This window comes from Perognathus longimembris, chromosome 28, assembly GCF_023159225.1.
Source record: "Perognathus longimembris pacificus isolate PPM17 chromosome 28, ASM2315922v1, whole genome shotgun sequence".
Taxonomy (NCBI): Eukaryota; Metazoa; Chordata; class Mammalia; order Rodentia; family Heteromyidae; genus Perognathus; species Perognathus longimembris.
This window is the reverse complement of record NC_063188.1, coordinates 14,900,507-14,922,437: the sequence shown is the minus strand read 5'-3', so window position 1 is coordinate 14,922,437 and position 21,931 is coordinate 14,900,507. Positions and strand designations below refer to the sequence as shown.

The 21,931-nt window shown below is 42.3% G+C and overlaps 1 protein-coding gene across 3 annotated transcripts in view; it reads right to left on the bottom strand.

Annotated features, from left to right (window-relative positions):
- The window catches only part of Hs6st2 (heparan sulfate 6-O-sulfotransferase 2), a 260,379-nt gene that overhangs the window by 224,626 nt on the left and 13,822 nt on the right, over positions 1-21,931 (bottom strand). The window lies entirely within an intron of this gene.

Sequence of the window (21,931 nt, the reverse complement as noted above, 5' to 3'; positions counted from 1 at the left end):
AGAATGCTTTCCTGTAGCTGAGGAAAGTACGGGAAAAGGGCGCCCATGATATTAAGTCATTGCACAAGCCATAACAAATTGAAAAGTTGTGGTTTAATATATAACACAGATGGTCAGTTTTGTTATGATTTTCAGTTTACACTATTCTCTCTCCCTCTCTTTCACACACACACACACACACACACACACACACAGCATTATATTTCACTTGGCAATAGTTAGCATCCTGGTTTTTCTCTAGCTACTTTTCAAAGGAAAAACATGGACATTACTTCATTCTGTGATTTAAGCTTGACATACAAAGCATTACCACAGTGGCCTGTATCAGGCTGCATTGGGAGGTAGTATTTCACCAGCACTAACAATGGTCATCATTTAAATAGTTCCAGGGCTGGTAGTATATGAGGACATTAGAGCCCTCGTCCACCCATCCCTGCTGCAGGGACAATGATGCAATCATGAGTTTAATACATTCACATCCACTACACCATTCATTCACCACACTGGAGTCCTCCAAGTCTTCCAATTTGGTCATGATTCTTCTATTTAGAGAATTTCATTCTTTTTCCTTTCTACCTCATTGACAATTGCTTTCTATGAATGTACACTGTCATCAACAGTTCTTGAAGGTGCAGTTAGGAATAAGATGCAGACCCAAATAAATGGCAGGATCCTATAGTAATAAAATCCATTCTCTTTTTCTTTTTTTCTTTTGCTGAAGCAAACCACCTCAGAGCCAATTCTTGCTCACCAGTCCTGTGCAGCCAACATTGTATATCAAAGAATGAAATCTTCAAAAGCATAATCACTGAATGGACATGCTAAATGGAAACCCCTTTGTACAAGTATTTGAAGACAATAATACAAAAGGGGGGGAGGAAGTCAGCAAGGAGATGCAGAGATGCTAGGAGCCTAAATTTGGGCTCCATTATCTTCTCAGTGTGCAACATATAAGAGAACTTACAGGGCTGGGGATATGGCCTAGTGGCAAGAGTGCTTGCCTCGTATACATGAGGCCATGGGTTCAATTCCCCAGCACCACATATACAGAAAATGGCCAGAAGGGGCGCTGTGGCTCAAGTGGCAGAGTGTTAGCCTTGAGCAAAAAAACAAAAAAAAAGAAGCCAGGGACATTGCTCAGGCCCTGACTCCAGTCCCAGGACTGGCCAAAAAAAAAAAAAAAGAGAGAACTTACATACTCTCTTTCACAAAGTATGCTTTTCAGAAAATCCCTATGAAAAACTACCTGAATGATGAGCACTATAGAAAACATTGCCACGCGTGCCCATGGTGCATACTTGTAATCCTAGCTACTCAGGAGGCTGACATCTGAGGACTGCAGTTCAAATCCAGCCCAGGCAGAAAAGTCCGTGAGGGGCTGGGGATATAGCCTAGTGGCAAGAGTGCCTGCCTCGGATACACGAGGCCCTAGGTTCGATTCCCCAGCACCACATATACAGAAAATGGCCAGAAGCGGCGCTGTGGCTCAAGTGGCAGAGTGTTAGCCTTGAGCAAAAAAACAAAAAAAAAGAAGCCAGGGACATTGCTCAGGCCCTGACTCCAGTCCCAGGACTGGCCAAAAAAAAAAAAAGAGAGAACTTACATACTCTCTTTCACAAAGTATGCTTTTCAGAAAATCCCTATGAAAAACTACCTGAATGATGAGCACTATAGAAAACATTGCCACGCGTGCCCATGGTGCATACTTGTAATCCTAGCTACTCAGGAGGCTGACATCTGAGGACTGCAGTTCAAATCCAGCCCAGGCAGAAAAGTCCGTGAGACTCTTCTGTCCAATTATCTACCAGAAACCCGGAAGTGTGCTGCGGCTCAAAGTAGTAGAGGGCTAGTCTTGAGTAAAAGAGGTCAGGGACAGTGCCCAGGCCCAGAGTTCAAGCCGAAGAACTGACACACACAAAAAAAGCCAATGGCCTCAAATCAAACATGATTTTCCAAGAGGTGGCGACTGGGAATTGGTGACTCATCTTTTCACCTCTCTCTGCCACCCCCTCACTTGAGCTTCTCTGTGTGGCCTGCGAAATGCCCATTCTTATAGAGGTCGGCTTCCATGAGATTCTTCCAGTTTAAATAAAGAACATTCACAAAATAAACATCTTAGGTGCCACGTGAAAACTTTTTTTGGCTTTGATCATAAAGGCAAACATTTCTGTGGGCTCCATTCAGGTATCAAAAGGAGAAAATGATTAAGGGACCATCATGTTGCTATTGCTTCCTTTTCTGATGGTGTTTTCTGAATTCTATCATCACTTTAACAACCCACGTATAAATGCTGAAATTGGTAGTTGGGAAATCTACTGGCAATTACCTCCCCTCTGATCTGCTCATGAGGAAGGCTAAGGGGAATCCACATTTAACAAGCACCAAATCACACAGCTCTGCCTGGAAATCCTATGTGTTCAGAACCAAGGAAAAAAATCACAGTCTGTAAAATGTCACTCTAACCACCAAGTATTATTTAGAATCTTCAACTTACTTTTACTTGTAGGGTAGCTTTCTTACAATTCTGTGTGTGACTTTTTCCCCCTTGAAATCATCTGAATTTAGTATCATACAGATGGCCAATTCTGGAGATGGATGTTTTCTATTGATTCACAAAAAAAAAGAGACTCTGAAGAGGATCAGGTTCCATGTTCGAAAGTATCCGTCTCATCAAGATTAGGACTCTGATGGGAGAGACATCAGGCTAGTACTGAAGAGGTTAATTGTCTTGATATGACCAAATCATTGCCGTATGAGCCTCAGTGGCTGTCCAAAAGGCCTGTTGAGCACCACAACTGGCGCCAAGTCTACTCACAAAATAGACCAAACAAGTGGGCAAGGGTTTTGTTCTTTCCTACTCCATTATTTTAAGTCTAACATTTATAAACATTTCTGCGCCAGCTAAAATAGGATCAACCATTTAAAACGAAGCCCTGCCGTTGGCTAGGAGCCAATGGGAACCTTAGCTGTCTCTGCTATGTGAAATACCCAAGACTTGCTGGGCGCTAGTGGCTCACACAGGAAGCTGAGCTCTGAGGATCAAGGTTTGCAGCCGACCTGGGCAAGAACATCTATAAGACTCATCTCCAATGAACTACCCAGAAAAAGCTGGAAACGGCAGTGTAGCTGCAGAGGTAGAGCACCACGTTTAAGCAAAAGAGTTCAGGCACAGCACCAAGGCAGAGTTCAAGCCCCAGAACCAAAAAAGAAGGAAGGAAGGAAGGAAGGAAGGAAGGAAGGAAGGAAGGAAGGAAGGAAGGAAGGAAGGAAGGAAGGAAGGAAGGAAGGAAGGAAGGAAGGAAGGAAGGAAGGAAGGAGAAAAACTGGCTACTCACGCTGTCTGGTAGAGATAGACTGGAGTCAAAGGATGCTCTAACAAGCCTCTAAAGAATATCTCTTTGCATTTGTTGTTGGTTCTGGAGCTTGAACTCAGGGCCTGGTCATTGTCCCTGAGCTTTTTGCTCAAACCTGGTGCTCTACTACTTTGAGCCACAGTATCACTTCTGATTTTCTGATAGGCAGTTGGAGATAAGAGTCTCATAGAGTTTACTGTCCTGACTAGCTTTGAACCGCAATCCTTAGATCTCAGCCTCCTGAGTAGCTAGTATGACAGGCATGAGAGCCACCAGCACCTAGCTTAAATATTTCTTTTTGCACTTAGATATATAATAACATTGAATGAGTAAACCATAACACATGGATGAATGGTCATTCAGTCTTTCCTGGGTGCTCTCCTGAGGTTCCTTTGCTCAAGGATAGCACTCTATCACTTGATCTACTTCCAGTTGTTGTTTTTTTGTTTTGGTTTGGTTTGGTTTTTTTGGGGGGGGTGGAATTAGTCATGGGGCTTGAACATGCTATCCTTGAGTTATTGGGGGGGGGCCTCAAACCTAGCACTCTACCACTTTGCCCACTTCTGGGGGTTGTTTTGGATCGTTAATTGGAGATAAGAATCTTACATATTTTCCTGGCTGGGCTGCCTTCAAACCAATCCTCAGATCTCAGCCTCCAAAGTAACTAGGATCAGAGACGTGAGCCACTGTGCCTGGCCACTTTTGCTGGCAATTGACAGACACATCATTCTTCCCTCCAGGTGAGGGGTAGGCGGGGGGGGGCTTTATTTCTTAGGCCTGCTCTCCCTTCTCAAATGAAGAACTCTGAATATTGTCCAGACTGCTCATTCTGGAGGAGGCAGGTGACAGGCACAGGGACAAGCCTGACAGCTTGACTCAGCCAAGGACCCTGAGAGATAGGCCTACCAGTAGGCTAGCCTTCTTGCCCTTCTGTGAGACATAGGTTTAAAAAAGAAAGGCTAAAACATTCTGTTCTGAGAGTCTGTCATTTTTTTAAAACAGGCCACAAGCAGCTATAACTTCCAAAAGAGAACACATCCCCCATGCTTTGAGAAAGCCTTCAAAAATGTTATTATTCAATTGGAATCCATTTGCTACCGCCCTGGACCGTGTGGTCAGGCAAAACATGGTCTCTTTTACTGAGTGGTTCTGCAGAGAAACCTGCTGGCTGTTTTGTTTGCTCTGAAAAAAAGCTCTATAGTCTGCTGACAGGCAACTAAACAGGCATTCTGGTCTTAATGGCCCTTGTAGTAGATGCAAATAGCAAGGTAGGGATCACAAAAAAATGACCTGCTGAAAGCCAGAAAGCCCCTGCTAATTCTTCTGATCACACCTTCCAACTGACACCCAGATACACGCTGATTCTTCAGTTCTTCATGCTAACAGGAGTAGACAAAGACAGATAATGAAAAGATAATTCATACTAGATGGTGGACAGTGTTTTGATGATGATTGTGGGGAGAGGGACATGGTGCTGTCTCTGAGCTTTTACACTCAAGGCTAGTGCTCTACTACTTTGAGCCTGACTTCCAGTTTCTTGTGGTTAATTGGAGATAAGAGTCTCACATACTGAGGCTGGGAATATGGCCTCGTGGCAAGAGTGCTTGCCTCGTATACATGAAGCCCTGGGTTCGAATCCTCAGCACCACATATAAAGAAAAAGCCAGAAGTGGCGCTGTGGCTCAAGTGGTAGAGTGCTAGCCTTGAGCAAAAAGAAGCCAGGGACAGTGCTCAGGCCCTGAGTCCAAGGCCCAGGACTGGCCAAAAAAAAAAAAGAGTCTCACATACTTTCCTGCCCAGGTTGGTTTCAAACCATGATCCTCAGATCCCAGCCTCCTGAGTAGCCAATATTATAGGTGTAAGTCACCAATGCCTGGCTAAAGATGATTTTCACAAAAATACCTACCCAGTTCTGTTTCCTTTAAAAGCTCATGAAGTAAGTTGCTTTTGTTGGTTTGGCAGTGGTAGGAAGTCTGGAGAACCATCTATGCAAGGAGGACATCCTCTAACCAAACTTCAATAGTTAGTACCCCCAAAACTCTACAGGAACCCTACCTCCAGAAAAAGGAACCCTACTGCACTGCTGGTAGGAATGTAAACTACCAGTCTAGAGGTTCCTCAAAATACTGATCATAGACCTTCCCAACTACCCAGCCATACCACTTCTAAGCATCTACCCTGAGCATCGTGAGCCAGGATAGAATAAGGAGACCTGCACGTCCGTGTTCACTGCGGCACTATTCACAGTAGCCAAGACATGGAAACAGCCCAGATGCCTCACAACAGATGAGTGGATCCAAACAATGTGGTACCTATATACAATGGAATTTTACACAGCCATTAGAAAGAATAAAATAATGTTTTCAGGGAAATGGATGGAAATGGAACAAATCATGTGAAGTGAGATAAGCCAAGATCAGAGAGAGAAACGGCGCATGTTCTCTGTGATATGAGGAAGTTAGGTGTAAAGTACGCTGGGATATGACAAATTACACAGGATTCTAGATCCTCACATACTGTGAGAGCAAAAGACGATAGTCAGGAGAGAATCACAAAGGAGCAATGCCTAAGCGCCTCCTCATATATAAATAAATATGGAATATAAATACTTATATAAATACTGAAATGGAATATAAATACTTATATAAATACTGAAATGGAATATAAATACTTATATAAATACTGAAATGAACTCCTAAGATATGAAAACAAAAGACTTTTTTTTCTTTTTTAGTTTTTAGTTTTTGATGATTCTGTCTTCTCTACCTTATAAACCATGTATTCACATGTATATATTCAGGAGGGTTAGAAGGATGGCACAGAACTCAAGGAAAAAAGTGAAAAAGTACAGGAGTAGAACTCACTGGACACTGATGAAAGTGAACTATACACCTCGTGGGTGGAGACGGGAGGGAGGAACTGGGAGAGGATGAGGGAATAGAAGACACTGTACGAAAGGAAATGTACTTGTTATCTGACACATGTAATTGTAATCTCTCTGTACATCACCTCTATAACAACAACAAAGTAAAAATTTTTTAAAGACTACTACCACCTATGACCACCTATGATCAAAGGCTACTATGTTTAAACTGGTTAATTGCTTAATATCTAGTGGCTGGCATAGTCATTTCACTCCATTATGGACAATAACAACTTAATGCAATAACAGAGAAAAAGCTAGGTGCTGGAGGCTCATACTATAACCCTAGCTACTCAAGAGACTGAGATCTGAGAATCCTGGTTTGAAGCCAGCCCAGGCAGAAAACTCCACAAGACTGCTATTTCCAATAAACTACTCAGAAAAGGCCAGAAATGGTACTGTGGCTCAAATGGTAAAGTGCTAGCCTTGAGCACAAAGAGGCTCAAGGGCAGCACCCAGGCCCTGAATCAAGTCCCAGTATAGGCCTACCCCCCCCACACACACACACCAAAAGAAGGAGGGTGTAACTTTTCAAGTTTGCTATACTATAAAGTCATAGGAATTCTGTTCAGAATGAGTTGATTTCCAGGTTAAAGCTTCTCATTTGGGGATTGCTATGAAGAGACAGAATAGTAAAAGCCTAAGTAACACCTTGAAACTTCTTTTCTGAAATACAATGTAGATTTCATGTTTGTTATTTCTTGAGATTTATGAGAGCTGAAAAGCTAAAGCAATGTGTGAAATTATTGAAAAGGATATTTTATGCAGCTTCCTTTTCCCAATCTCCATATACAACTGTCCAATACTGGCTGTGCAGATACTTTTTTTTGTTTTCCACTTTGCTCTTCGCGTAGAGAATTTCTTCAAGTCAAATGCGCTTCATTTTCCCCCTCACTCTGGAGTTTTAAGGAGCAACTGGCAATCTAAGCAGAAGCGCATGCTCAGGCTACGAAACAGCCATGGGAGCGTCTGACTACTGTGTTGCCATTTGAGAGGAGATATTTTCTCGGGGCAAATTTCTGTTCTTGAAAGCACTTTTTCTCACTGAACTGAATAGATGCTGCTTGAACCAGTTTAAAACTCTTATTTACCCTTTAAGATCTCATTTGATTGATCTTCCCAGCACTTTTCTCTTGAGAGCCAGCTGTAAGCATGAGTCAGCATATGGAAAAACCTTGGAAAGACTAACAAAGAGCAAGCCCTGGGAAGAAAATAAACTCCAGGGAAATGTCAACACAGTTAGCATCCTCCCCCAAATGCGGCCCCCCTCCAACCTAAGACAAAGCCAGCCTACCCATCCATCCACCAAAAAAGATGAGATACCAGCCTTTACTCTCCATCCCCTAAAGTCTAGCACCCACAGATATAGTAGATCACAACAAGCACATTGTCTCAACAGTTATTTGTTTTGTTTTGGTTGCCAGTCCTGGGATTTGGACTCAGGGCCTGAGCACTGTCCCTGGCTTCTTTTTGCTCAAGACTAGCACTCTACCATTTGAGCCACAACGCCACTTCTGGCTTTTTTTCTGTATATGTGGTGCTGAGGAATCGAACCCAGGGCTTCATGTATACGAGGCGAGCACTCTTGCCACTAGGCCATATCCCCAGCCCAAGCACATTGGGTTCCTTTGTGAAGACACGAACAAAATACCTCACAATCCTGCACAGCTCTCATGCTCCTCAAAGCACCTCAGTCACTAAGGCAAGATCATGTGCCTCTTATTTCCAGGACAGGGTGGAATTCATCCCGTGTACTCCCAGTGTGTACACACTCACTCTACCAGACCCCCGCTGAAAGCCTGACGAGAGAAACTGGAGAGAAAAAAAGAAATCCATCTTAGAGGTACTGGGAGTACAACACATGCTTGCTCAAGGTACACAAATCTTCTCAGGAATTCAGGTGAAAAAAAAAAACGAACATGAGAATGGAATTGTGGATTAGCAGAATCTAGATTAGGTAATGTTTGCATTCTTTACAAAAAATGAGGCATCTTACCTGCCAGACAATCAGAAAGAAGGCATATCAAATTAATGATGCTTTATCTTAAATGACATGAAAGAAATTTGACTGATCTAACAACAGCCAACAATTTGGGATTTGGGGATGAGTAGCCACCTGGCTAGCTACATGCATGGATGGATGGATGGATGGATGGATGGATGGATGGATGGATGGATGGGTAGGTGGATGGATGGATGGATGGATGGATGGATGGATGGATGGATGGATGGATAGATGGGTAGGTGGGTGGATGGATGCATGGATGGATGGATGGATGGATGGATGGATGGATGGATGGATGGATGGGTAGGTGGGTGGATGGATGGATGCATGGATGGATGGATGGATGGATGGATGGATGGATGGATGGATGGGTAGGTGGGTGGATGGATGCATGGATGGATGGATGGATGGATGGATGGATGGATGGATGGATGGGTAGGTGGGTGGATGGATGCATGGATGGATGGATGGATGGATGGATGGATGGATGGATGGATGGGTAGATGGGTGGATGGTTAAATGGGTGGGTAGGTGGGTAGATTGATGGATGGGTGGGTGGCTGGCTGGAGAGACATGGATGACTAGATGGACAAATGGAAGGACCAGCATTGTAGAGTAACTCTGGCTACCTGCATTATACCTAATACTGGTCCTCTATCACTCAGTCCTTACTGTTTTACTACAGCCTCTGCTTTCACCTAGTAGAAAACAAGTTAGATCTGGGTGCTGGTGGCTCACTTCTGTAATACTAGCTACTGAAGAGGCTGAGATCTCAGGATCATGGTTCAAAAGCAGCCGGGGCAGGAAAGAGCTCAGGGCAGTGCTCAGGCCCTGAGTTTAAGCCCCAGGACTGACCAAAACAAAGTTAGTATAGAAGGGTTATTGCTTTATACTACTTTGAAAGACATGACCAGAGGCAGATCGGCAGGATATCATTTTGGTTACATTCTATAGAACAGGACACACAAAAAAACCTGGGTTTGGCTTTAGCAAGTTGAATTTATGATACTCAGAAAGTGATAACAATTCTTCTGTCTGTGTGTGTGTTCCCTGGGGTTTGACATCAGGGCCTGAGTACTGGCCCTGAGCTTTTTGCTTTTTTCCTTCCACTTAAGGCTAGCACTCTCTGCCTCTTGAGCTGCAACTATACTTCTGGATTTTCTCATTTTTAGTGTCAGTCCCGCGACTTGAACTCAGGGCCTGGGTGCTGTCTCTAAGCTTTTGTGCTCAAGGCTAGTGCTGTACCACTTGAGCCACACCTCCACTCCCAGCTTTCTAGGAGTTCATTGGAGATAAGAGTCTCATGGACTTTCCTGCCCAAACTGGCTTTACACTGCACTCCTCAAATCTCAGCCTCCTGAATAGCTAGGATTATAGGCATGAGCCACTGGTGCCCAGCACGCAACCATTTTCTTAACCAACATAGGATCATTGACACTATGAGCAAAGACCCTAGAAAGACAGTGATGAAAAAGTCCCTGGACACAGAGAGCTTCCATCTGATAGAAAGGTCAGATTTTGACATTTTCATAGGCGCTAAGTCAGACACATTATCCAAAAGGCCTTTCATCTTCCAGTTTCATTCAGAGATCAAGAGCCAGACAGAATCATGACTCAACAGGCTTGAGTTGAACACAGAAGCTTCGGCATGGACAATCTCAGATAAGTTACTCAGTTGCTTCACGTTGTTCACTTTGTGAAAAGACTAGATCACATCAGCCAGGCATGTCAATGCCTTCCTTCCTTCTGATTGTGTGCTAGAAGGAAGAGAGAAGATTTTACGGAGTAAATAATTCAGTTCATTAGCTGCTCCTGAGCTACCATTTCTCCCTGCTGTCTTACAAGTCAACGTTTTTTTTTAAAGGACTAGGAGATCAGGCTGTGTCTTTCTCTGAGTGACTGACTACATTCTATAACACAGCAGTATGCTTAATGTTGAGCACAAATCCAAAAGCACAATGATTCTGCATCTTGTTTGTGCAAGTAAACAATCACCATCTGTACAGCACAAATCATGAGGCACATGTTGGTAACTTACTGAGGCAAATAAAAATTAGGAACTTTCCAAATTAAAGTAGGAACACATGGACACACTGGCATATCAAAACCGTATCTGAAGGCAGGCACTGGTGGCTCACGCCTGTAACCCTGGCTACTCAAGAGGCTGAGATTGTAAGGATCATGGCTTGAAGTCACCCTGGGCAGAAATGTCCATGAAACTCTTCTCTCCCAACAACTAACAACAAACCAGATGTGGACCTGTGGTTCAAGAGCACTAGGGATCAAGAGTGACACAAAAGCTCAGGGGGGTCCAGGGCCTGAGATTAAACCTCAGAATTGGTGCACACACGCATGCGTGCGCGCGCGCACACACACACACACACACACACACACACGAACATCTAACAATGAGATACAGTAGCGTCTACTAACCCATCAACAGAAATCTAGGATGGATTCTCAGGCAACTAACTCCTAACTCTGTCCCTAGGATTTAGTTCACTATGGTTCCCTGGCTAGTTATGGCTTGTTTGAACCAGCTCTGTGCCTTGACATCGCCTCTGTGTCAGCACAACACTCTCACTGGCTCCATTATGTGAAAAATCTTCTTTAACCACCTGCACTGATGCTCTTTACATCTCTAACAGCTCTTATCTCCACAAAGCTGCCAGTGGAGCAGTAGCTCAACTGGTAGAGTGCTAGCCATGAGCAGAAAAGCTTGGGGTCAGTGCCTAGGCCCTGAGTTCAAGACCCAGGGCCAGGACAAAACAAAAGCATTCAAAACACAATGACCACTCCAGGCCTGGGGAGAAAGTCCAATGAGCGATCCATTGCATCTCAGAGCCAGTTAAGGGAGCTAGATGGGGTGCTAGGGAAAGAATGACAGAACAGGTGACCTTGATCAAGATGCATTGTACTCCTAAATTCACATACTGAACCTGGGCACAACCCTTGGTACAATTACTTAAGGATTTTTTAAGTTACACTTCATCTACAGCCACACAATTATGCTGGTTTTCTCTATCTCATCCCTTCAAATTGAGTCCATTACAAACAAGTAAGCAAAAGCCACTTGAACCACGGGGCCATAGTCCTTATCTAAACCTCACTAGGTTTTCACTAACTCGTCTTCCAAAGCAAGACTTTCCTCTTCGTTTTCTTTCTTTTCTTTTTCTCTATTTCTTTCCTTTCTCTCCTGTATCAGTTAACTGAGTTACTCATCCATCTGTTAGCTGCTCTGCATATTTTGCTCCCTCCAATGATTTCTTTCTTGGCAATATATTTTTATTTACAAAACCATAGGCTCTACTTAATTTGAGACAACATATTTCTCCACAGAGCTCCAAGTGCTTTTAAGGCATGATCTAATTAGCAGTGTAGCATCTCCATGAGTTCAGCGAGAGTAGGTTTTCATTTCTGCTCCGCCATTAAGGAGACCGAAGCAGAGAGCACTTCAGGGATACTCCCCATAGCCATTTAGCTGAGTAGGGAATGGAACTCGGGTACCATTATTCAAAAGAAGAGTGCTGGCCACTTCAGCTTCTCTCCACATGCCATGAAATAAATTGATAACTCAGATGCACAATTATTTTAATCCAGTATAAAAAAAAAACTTTCCCTCTCTCTCACACATACAAGCTTTTGCCTAGCCTGTATTTCTACAGAAAGGTTAAGTTTGCCCATAAGCATCTAATGCTATGTGAATATTTTGCGATGGAAACAGTTTTCTTTATAAATATTTTCTCCAGTTAAAAACCACCATTGTACAAAGCTGTGGTTCTTCAGCTGTCCCCTATGATCACAGGAAAACATCATCACCTCGAATTCTGGAGTACAGCACATTCGTTAGAGTTCATCTTTCTGCAATAAATTCTGTTCAGGTTGGAAATCAGTTCTTTATGGAACACATTAAAATTGCTACTAATTAACCTAAATTTCAGCTAAGGCAAGCAAACATCAATGAGAAGGTTTTGAGATAATTCAAATGTGTCTGCTGGTGCTGGTAGCTCACACTAATCCTAGCTACTCACTAATCCTAACTACTCAAAAGGCTGAGATCTGAGAAGTACCGGTTCAAAGCCACAGCCAGCCTGGGCAGGAAAGACTGTGAGACCTTACCTCCAATTAACTACCATAAAACCAGAAATGGAGCTGTGGCTCAAGTGATAGAGCACTATCCTTGAGCAAAAAGGTTTGGGGACAAGCCGCAGGATCAGCATAAAAATGGTAATAATTAATGAATGAGTAAACAAAGAAATACTTGGTTCTATATTGCAAACAATATCTCTTGTAGTAATCTGACTGAGTATAGATATGTCCATTTTATTCCATAAAATTATCACTCTCAGCCATGAACAAGACTGATCTAGAAAAAGCTAAGCTTCTGGAGCTGGGAATATGGCCTAGAGGCAAGAGTGCTTGTCTTGTATACAGGAAGCCCTGGGTTCGATTCCCCAGTACCACATATATAGAAAATGGCCAGAAGTGGTGCTGTGGCTCAAGTGGCAGAGTGCTAGCCTTGGCAAAAAGAAGCCAGGGACAGTGCTCAGGCCCTGAGTTCAAGGCCCAGGACTGGCAAAAAAAAAAAAGAAAGAAAGAAAGAAAGAAAGCTAAGCTTCTAGGAAGTAGTATAGGAAAAGAAATGTCACTAAAGTAAACCCAAATATTTATGGTATACTTACTTTGTTTCCCAGTGTTCATGACCTTGGTACAGAAATCCCACCCATGCCTTGGAAGTATAGCAAAAATCCTTCACAGTCCTTCATTGAGCTTAGGCAAGTCAGGCCTTCGTGTAATGCTATTAAGGTTTCCTCTTGTCAGTCAATCTCAAGGTTACTATTTCATTTGGCCAGGTAAAGACTCTCTCATCCTTTTTGTTATCATTTAAATTCAGATTTTGCCAGTTGCTGGTGGCTCAAACCTGCAATCCTAGTTTCTCAGGAGGCTGAGATATGAGGACTGTAGTTCAAAGCCAGCCTGGGCAGGAAAGTCAATGAGACTCTCAACTCCAATGAAATACTCAGAAAATGCCAGAAGTGGCGCTGCAGCTCAAGTGGTAGAGTGTTGGCATTGAGCAAAGAGAAGTTCAGGGACAATGCCCAGGCCTTGAGTTCAAGCCCCAGGACTGGCCAAAAAAAAGGTTGCATGGAAGAATTTGAATGTTCTCAATATGAAGAAATGTTAAATGTGCCTGATGCTGGTGGCTCATACCTGTAATCCCAGCACCTCAGAGGGTTGAGATCTGAAGAACTCTGTTCAAAGCCAATCCAGGCAGGAAAGACCATGAGACTCTTATCTCCAATGAAACACCAAAGATCTGAAAGTGGTGCTGTGGCTCAAGTGGAAGAGCCCTAGCTTTGAGCAGAAAAGCTCAGGGACTGTGCCCAGGCCCTGAATTCAAGCACCAGGATTGTCACACACTCAAAAAAAGAAAGAAATGTTAGACTTAGGAGTATGTCTAAACTCATTTAAGCATGACACAATGTATATATACATTGAAACTTCATGGGGTATTGCTTAAATAGGTGCACTATTTATTTGTTTTAATCTCTCAGTTAAAAATAAGTTGAGGGGCTAGGAAAGTGGCTTAGTGGTAGAGTGCACGAAGCCCTCAGTACCACATACACAGGGAAAGCCAGAAGTGGCGCTGTGGTTCAAGTGGTAGAGTGCTAGACTTGAGTAAAAGAAGCTCAGAGACAAGTGCCCAGGCCCTGAGTTCAAGCCCCAGGACTGGCCAAAAAAAAAAGATTAATAATAAGAAGTTGAATTAATTTGCAATGTGGGGACTGAACCCAGATCTTGAAATGTGATAAACAAATACTCTAGTGTTGAACTGGTCTCCAACTCCTAAATTTAGTTCCCTAAATTTAACCCCCTAGAATCGGATCCCTGGAAGTAAAGAAAATGAGGCCACTACAATCCTGGATATACTGAGAAGTTGACTTCGCAACATGAGACTATTGAGCTAAAATTAGGTATGTGCAACACACACTTTTAAAGTGGCTTAACCAAGTCCCCTAAATCATTCAAGCGAACAGAAATAAGTGACCTAGACTTCCAGTTCTAGACAGTATAGAACATATCCACTTTTGTTTATTCACCCACCTAATTATAGATTAAAATTCTGACACAACACAATTTTAAAGGAAAGCATTGAACGATAGCTAATACTATGTAAGCATTGGTCAAAATCAAGCATAAATGTCTATGTTAATATTAGCTAATGTAGCTGGTAGCTAGCTGATAGCTCATGTCTGTAATCCTCACTACTCAAGGAGCTTAGATCTGAGGACCCTGGTTCAAAGCCAGCCCAGGCAGGAAAGTCCATGAGACTGTTATCACAAATTAACTATCAAAAAGCTGGAAGTGGAGCTGTGGCTCAATTGATAGAGTTCTACTCCTGAGCAATAAAGCTCAGGGACAATGTCAGACCCTAAGTTCAAGCCCCAAGACTAGCACACAGACACAGACACACACACAAATCAAACGCAGTTTATACACAAGAAAAAGGCAAACAACAAAAACTACCTGTGAGAGGCCTCAGATGTCAAATCAATGCACAAACTACAAATCATGCTTGAAGAAGTAAAAGATAGATAACAGTGTCTCATAAGATAAGAAAATTAAAATGAAAACTGAAGTTGAAAAGAACAATGACTAAAAACAAAGTATCTTGTGGCTCAAGTGGCAGAGTGCTAGCCTTGAGCAAGAAGAAGCCAGGGACAGTGCTCAGGCCCTGAGTCCAAGCCCCAGGACTGGCAAAAAAAACAGAAACAAATAAACACAAAGTATCAGCAGAGGACTTGAGCTGACAGAATAAATGATGGGGAAACCTGATGATATTTCAATAGGTAATTATGCAAGCTGAGAAATACAAGCAGGAAAAATGTAATCAAAATCAGAATGTTAGGGAAATGTTGAACAATACAACACAGCCACATGGACATATTAGCCAAGTGACAAAAACGATCAGAATCTTTAGTAAATGTGCTGCTGAAGCAAGCACAGTGATCAGAATCTTGAAAGCGGAAGAATAACAATCTAGACAATCAAGTAGCTCAGTCAATGCCAGATAGGAAAACAACAACAAAAACCGGGATCATCACAAAGCCATAGGAACAGTGATCAAAGGAAAAGGCGTGGCCTGGTGGTTCATGCCTACAATCCCACATGACATGGAGCATCAAGGTTCAAAGGCAGCCCCATCAGAAAAATAGGAAGATCTCGTCAGACATGACGTGTGCACCTGTGGTCCCAATTTACTGGAAGACATAGTCTGGAGGATCAGCCTGAGGTGAATTTGTAGCAAAAACAAAAAAACCATAAGACTCTACCTGAAAATAATTAAGGTGTTCCGGGAGCTGCAGGCACGCTCCACCCCCCCCCCCCCCCATCCAACACAGCCTCCTGGATTCAAACTCCATGACCATGAAAACATTTTTAAAGAGGTGGAGAATCCAGGGGCTTGTGGTTCACACCTATAATCCTAGCTACTCAGGAGGCTGACATATGAGGATTGTGGTTCAAAGTCAGCTTAGGCAGTTAAGTCCCATGAACCACACAAAAGCAAGTGGAGCTATGAGTCAACGTGGTAGAGCCAGTGGTATGCTTAGGCAAAAGAGCTCAGACATAGCGCACAAGCCCAGAGTTCAACACCCATGAGGGACCCAAAAAGGAAGAGAAAAATGATCACATTAAGTAAAAACAATAAGACAAAAATGTCCATATATTATGGAGCAGCGTTTTTATGAGACATCCAAAGTTGTGGAATTCATAGAGATGGAATGAAGATTAATGGTTGCTGGGGACTGGGAGAGAGAAATGGAGAGTTACATGAGTGCTGACTTAGGGTATATGATAACATTCTGAAACCAGATATAGATGTGTGCACAAACATGAATTGACAAAAGGCCACAAATGATCAATTTTAAGTTATGTGTATTTCACTGGAATTAAAACAAAGACAAGTAAGAAGCACTGAAGGTTTTGAAAAACTGGGAACCTGTAGAAATCATTCTAGCAGTTTCTCAAAAGATATATATATATATATATATATATATATATATATATAACCTTGTCAAAAAATTTGTGTTCAATTAATAAATAAATTAAATTTTAAAAAAAGATATATATATATATTATAACTCCTCAGTCCTACCCTTACATGTATCAACTCAAGACTGCTGAAAACACATATTTACATTAAAACTTATACATAAATGTTCATAGCAGTCATAATGCCTCAAAGTGCATACAATCCAAATCTATACTAGCTGATGAATGGATGACTAAAATATGGTACAACATTTAATGGAATATTATTCAGCCAGAAAAAAAATTAAGTATTGACATATATCACCACATTGAGGAGCCTCAAAACATTATGCCAAGTGAAGGAAATCACATGTAATTGGACAATATCGTTGGTTCCATGTAGATAAAAATCCCAGAACAAGTAAAGCCAGAGATAGGAAGTAGATTAATGGTTGTTAAAAGCTGGGGAAAGAAAAAAATGGGTAGTGACTTCAAAGGGATATGAGTAAAATGCCTACCTGTCTATATTAGTATTTTATTATCCGGGGTTGGGTTCCACCAGTAGAGCATTAATTAGCATTCTTGTTTTTAGCCTTAAAGAAAAGAAAAAAATCTTTTCCCATTTGCATCAGTCTGAAAGGATTCAGAAATAAGGCTCTCTTGAAATGTATTACTACAGAACTTGTTCATAGGAGAGAGTTTATACATGTAGTAGAAAGAGAAATATAGGGGTTGGGAATATAGCTTAGTGGTAGAGTGCTCGCCTTGCATGCATGAAAGCCCTGGGTTCGATTCCTCTTCACCACATGGCACCACATATACAGAAAAAGCCGGAAGGGGCGCTGTGGCTCAAGTGGTAGAGTGCTAGCCTTGAGCAGAAAGAAGCCAGGGACAGTGCTCAGGCCCTGAATCCAAGCCCCAGGACTGGCAAAAGAAAAAGAAAGAGAAATATAGGATTTCATGATCCTATTTGTTTTGGTTGATTTGTTTCATTGCATAAAATGAGAGATAAATACTTACACGCAGGATCCAGTTAACAAAACAACTAAGTACATCAGAATGAAAAATACAAAATGGAGCTGGGCACTGCTGGCTCAGGCGTGTAATCCTAGCTACTCAGGAGGCTGAGATCTCACAATGCGGCAGATCACAGTTCACAGCTTCACAGCCTGCCGGGGCAGGGAAGTCCATGAGACATCTATCTCCAATGAACCACCAGAAACCAGAAGTGGCACTGTGACTCGAACTGGTAGAGCGCTAGCCTTGAACAAGAGAGCTCAGGGACAGTGCCCAGGCCCTGAGATCAAGCGCCACAATCAATCAAAAGAAAAACAAAAACAAAATGTCTTAAAACTGACTCTGACCAACAGGCATATAAGATGGAAGCTATGCCTGGGTCAAGTTGCTTTCTTCTCTCCTTTGGTGCTTCTCTTTCCTACTAAGGGAGCTGGGAGCTCAGACCTTTAACCTAATGCAAAGGAGTTTCAGAAAGGCAAGGCATTCTGACCAAATACTTCTGGGCTTTTGCTTGGGGTATTTCACTGGCAAGGACTGTCCTGTCCAGGTTTGGCCAACCTTAGGAAAGGAAGCATCACTCAATTGCAAATGTCTAAGAGAACTTGAAATACCAAGCTACCTCTCCACACATTTCAATGAATTGACTTCAGCTGTTCTTGAGAAGAATTCTGCACAGTCATCTAGAACCTTCAAGTTTTGGTTCTTTTTTCAGAAGTATACATTTTCTTTATTTTTAAGAGTAACAGTATTAATAATAAAAATGAGGACCAAATATATCATTGTAAGTACATTACATTTTAAGAAACATTATTACTATTACTACTACTACATAATGAAAAGCAATATTAACGGAGCACAAATATCAATAATTAGAGAACATGGAATAGGTTTCTCTTTTTTTATATAGTTGCCTTCAGAGATAAATCTGTATGAGGAATGTTTAGAAAAAGAGAAATGTTTATACCTACAATTTATATTCTTCCAAGTAATCTTTTAGTCTTATTGACAAGGGCAGTCTCCAAATGGTACATATACATTTCTTTTTTTGCCCATCTTGGGGCTTGAACTCAGGGCCTGGGCACTGTCCCTGAGCCTCTCTGTGCTCATGGCTAGTGCTCCACCACTTGAGCCACAGTGCCACTCCTGGCTTTTTCTTAGTAGTTTATTGGAGCTAAGAGTGTCACAGACTTTTCTGCCCAGGCTGGCATCGAACCACAATCCTCCGATCTTAGCCTCCTGAGTAGCTAGGATGACAGGCATGAGCCACTGGCACCCAGCTCAATACATTTTTTGTTTTGTTTGGTGGGGGGGAGTGTTGCCAGTCCTGGGGCGTGGACTCGGGGCCTGAGCACTGTCCCTGGCTTCTTTTTGCTCAAGGCTAGCACTCTGCCACTTGAGCCACAGCGCCACTTCCGGCTTTTAGCCTCATCAGATTTGCTCGAGCAAAAAAATATCATATGAACATGAAAAGATGGGTTACAGACTAAAAGAAAACATTTGGAAACAACATAACTGAAAAGAGACTAGTGAATACATAAAACCTCACAAAACTCAACAGTTTAAACATAAATGGGGGCTGGGTGCCAAGGGTGGCCCATAGCTGGAATCCTCGCTACTCAGGAAGCTGAGATCTGAGGACGGCCATTGGAAGACAACTGGGGCAGGAAAGTCTGGGAGACTCTTAGCTCCAATTAGCCACACAAATCCAGAAGTGGAACTGAGGCTCAAGTGGTAGAGCATCCATTTTGAGGACAAACATTCAGGGACAGGGCTCAGGCCCAGAGCTCAGGCCCCAAGGAAAACAAACCAACACCAGACAATTCAATCAAGCTACAGGCAAATGACATGAGCAGACATTTTGGCAACTAGGCCATACAGATGGTTAACAAGCATGTGAAAAGACACTGAGCACCATTAGCTATTTACAGCAAAAACTAATTAAAACCACAACAAGCTAACAACTGCACATGTTACCAGAATAAATGAAATTTACAAAGTGGTGACAGTAAATGCCGGCAAGGAAGAGGAAAAACCACATCGCTCATACATGAGGGAAAACAGGTTGGCAGTTTAAAAATGAACATGTAATTACCAAACAACTCAGCAAGTACATTTGTGAGCATTCATTCAACCTAAAGAAATGAACACGTTGACCATTTCACAACAGCCTGTACACGAATATTCATAACAGCTTTATTCATGCTAGAATCACATAGTCTTCCCTCTCCCCATACCAAATGCACACCACTTCCCTACAGGAGAAGATTCTAGAATGGAAGCGTGTGATTTGTTTCATCCTAATGGATCTCATACCATCTAGGTCTCTAAGTCACTCACTAATAATTTTTCAAAAACCATCTGGGGTAAATACACGTCTCATACAAAACGGCATGTATGCAAATTCTGGTCCTTTAAATGGATTATCTCTGTGAGTGCATAAACCAAAAAGCATTGGAGCAATTGGATTAGAAAAGCAAGGCTTTTCTTTTAACCCCCTCTAATTGGCATTAAGACATTAAACACAGTCAAATACACATCCCCTGCTTAATTATTTTGTGTGTGCATGTGTATATAATCTCATAAACATATAAATGACAGGGAGATGTGGATTTAATGCACATCCTTGTGAAACACTGCCAAAATATTGGGAAACGCCATACTTACATTAAAAATGACACCCCTCTACCCTCTCTCTCTGCTTCTAAGTCACAAAGAACAAACACTAAGCCTGGGTCTTTATCCAAAAGTAGAAATATGCAAAGACCACTTTGTTCAATAATGCAGTCGTTTAGTTCTTTGGGGTTTTTGTTTGGTTTTGGTTTTGGCAGTACCAGGGCTTGAACTCAGGGCTAGCACTCTACCAATTAAGCCAGAGCATCACTTCCAGTTTTTGTTTTTGTTTTGGCCAGTACTGGGGCTTGGACTCAGGGCCTGAGCACTGTCCCTGGCTTCTTTTTGCTCAAGGCTAGCCCTCTGCCACTTGAGCCACAGCGCCCCTTCTGGCCATTTTCTGTATATGTGGTGCTGGGGAATTGAACCCAGGGCCTCATGTATACGAGGCAAGCACTCTTGCCACTAGGCCATATCCCCAGCCCACTACTTCCAGTTTTTCAAGTGGTTAATTGGAGCTAAGAGTCTCATGGGGAGTTTTCTGCCCAGGCTGATGTCAAACTACGATCCTCAGATCTCAGCCTCCCCAATAGCTAGGATTGCAGGTGTGAGCCACCGGTGCCCGACAATAATGCAGTTTTTAACAATCTTGCTTTAGCTTCATATTCTGCTATTAGTCTCATTGTCTCTCAATAATTTTACAGCTAAAATCATTTCTATGGGCCCATTACTGTTTACTGACCTTTTTCATTAATAGCTAACTGTACATCATCACCACAATATGCTTCAACATTACCTTCGTGAGTTGCAGGAGGCCTATGACACTCTTACAATGTTCTGCTTATCACCTTTGGCCAAACCAATCACAAAAAATATTGATAAAGGGCTGGGAATATGGCCTACTAGCAAGAGTGCTTGCCTCATATACATGAAGCCCTGGGTTCAATTCTCCAGCACCACGTATATAGAAAATGGCCAGAAGTGGCGCTGTGGCTCAAGTGGTAGAGTGCTAGCCTTGAGCAAAAGGAAGCCAGGGACAGTGCTCAGGCCCTGAGTCCAAGCCCTAGGACTGGCAAAAAAAAATTTGATAAATATCAACCTTGCTTTATCAGCCCTCAAGACGCTTTGCTAGTTAATTTGGAACTTAGCCTAAGTAGTTAGCATCCAAGGTCACTGTAGCCTGGTTTTACTGGGCAAATCTTAGCCATTTTTCCATGCCTTCAACCTAATCTCTTACTCACTCATGCTAATATAATATAAAAATGGCTACTGGGTTTGTAGGCTCTTGCTCTAAAGCTGTCTTTTCCATGGCCAATCCTTTAGGAATTGTAATCCTCACTTGCTTCTTTGAATAACAATATATAGTATCTTCCTCCTGTCTCCTGGGATAAAAACAGGCTCCATAATTCATTGGATTTTTTCTGGAACCTCTTGCTTCATCTTCAGAAAAAATGTCTTTATTCCACTGGCTTCTTAGCTTCCAGATGACATGAGCCAGCCGCCCAGGATGAATTCATTTACACCAGTTTCCCAAAGGCAGTGCCATACAGGCCGAGGGTGGCAAAAAGACAATGGTCACTTAGAGAGACAAGTCAGCAGGTCATGACCAATGAAAGCAACGCGACCGACACGGATAATGAGCCAACCAGCAACATTCCAGAAGTGGCATGCCTTTAAGAAATCTTGAACTGTGCAACTACCATGGTTTCAGCCCACATGAAGTAGAAATGAAAATAGAGTTATAAAGTCATTTCCTTTACCTGAACAAGTCATTTCTCTAACAGAACTTCTTTTGTTTTGGTGCTTTGTTTTTTGTGACTTCTGTTTTAAATGCCAGCTGTAATACTGTCTAGCTGTATAGATTTGGGCAGGGCATATATTTTGTCCATTTTTTCTGCTTTCTCATCTTTAAATGGGCTTTTTAAACATCTACCTCAGAGGGTTGGATCTGAGTATAAAATGAGAAGAAACATGTTCTTTGCTCACAGC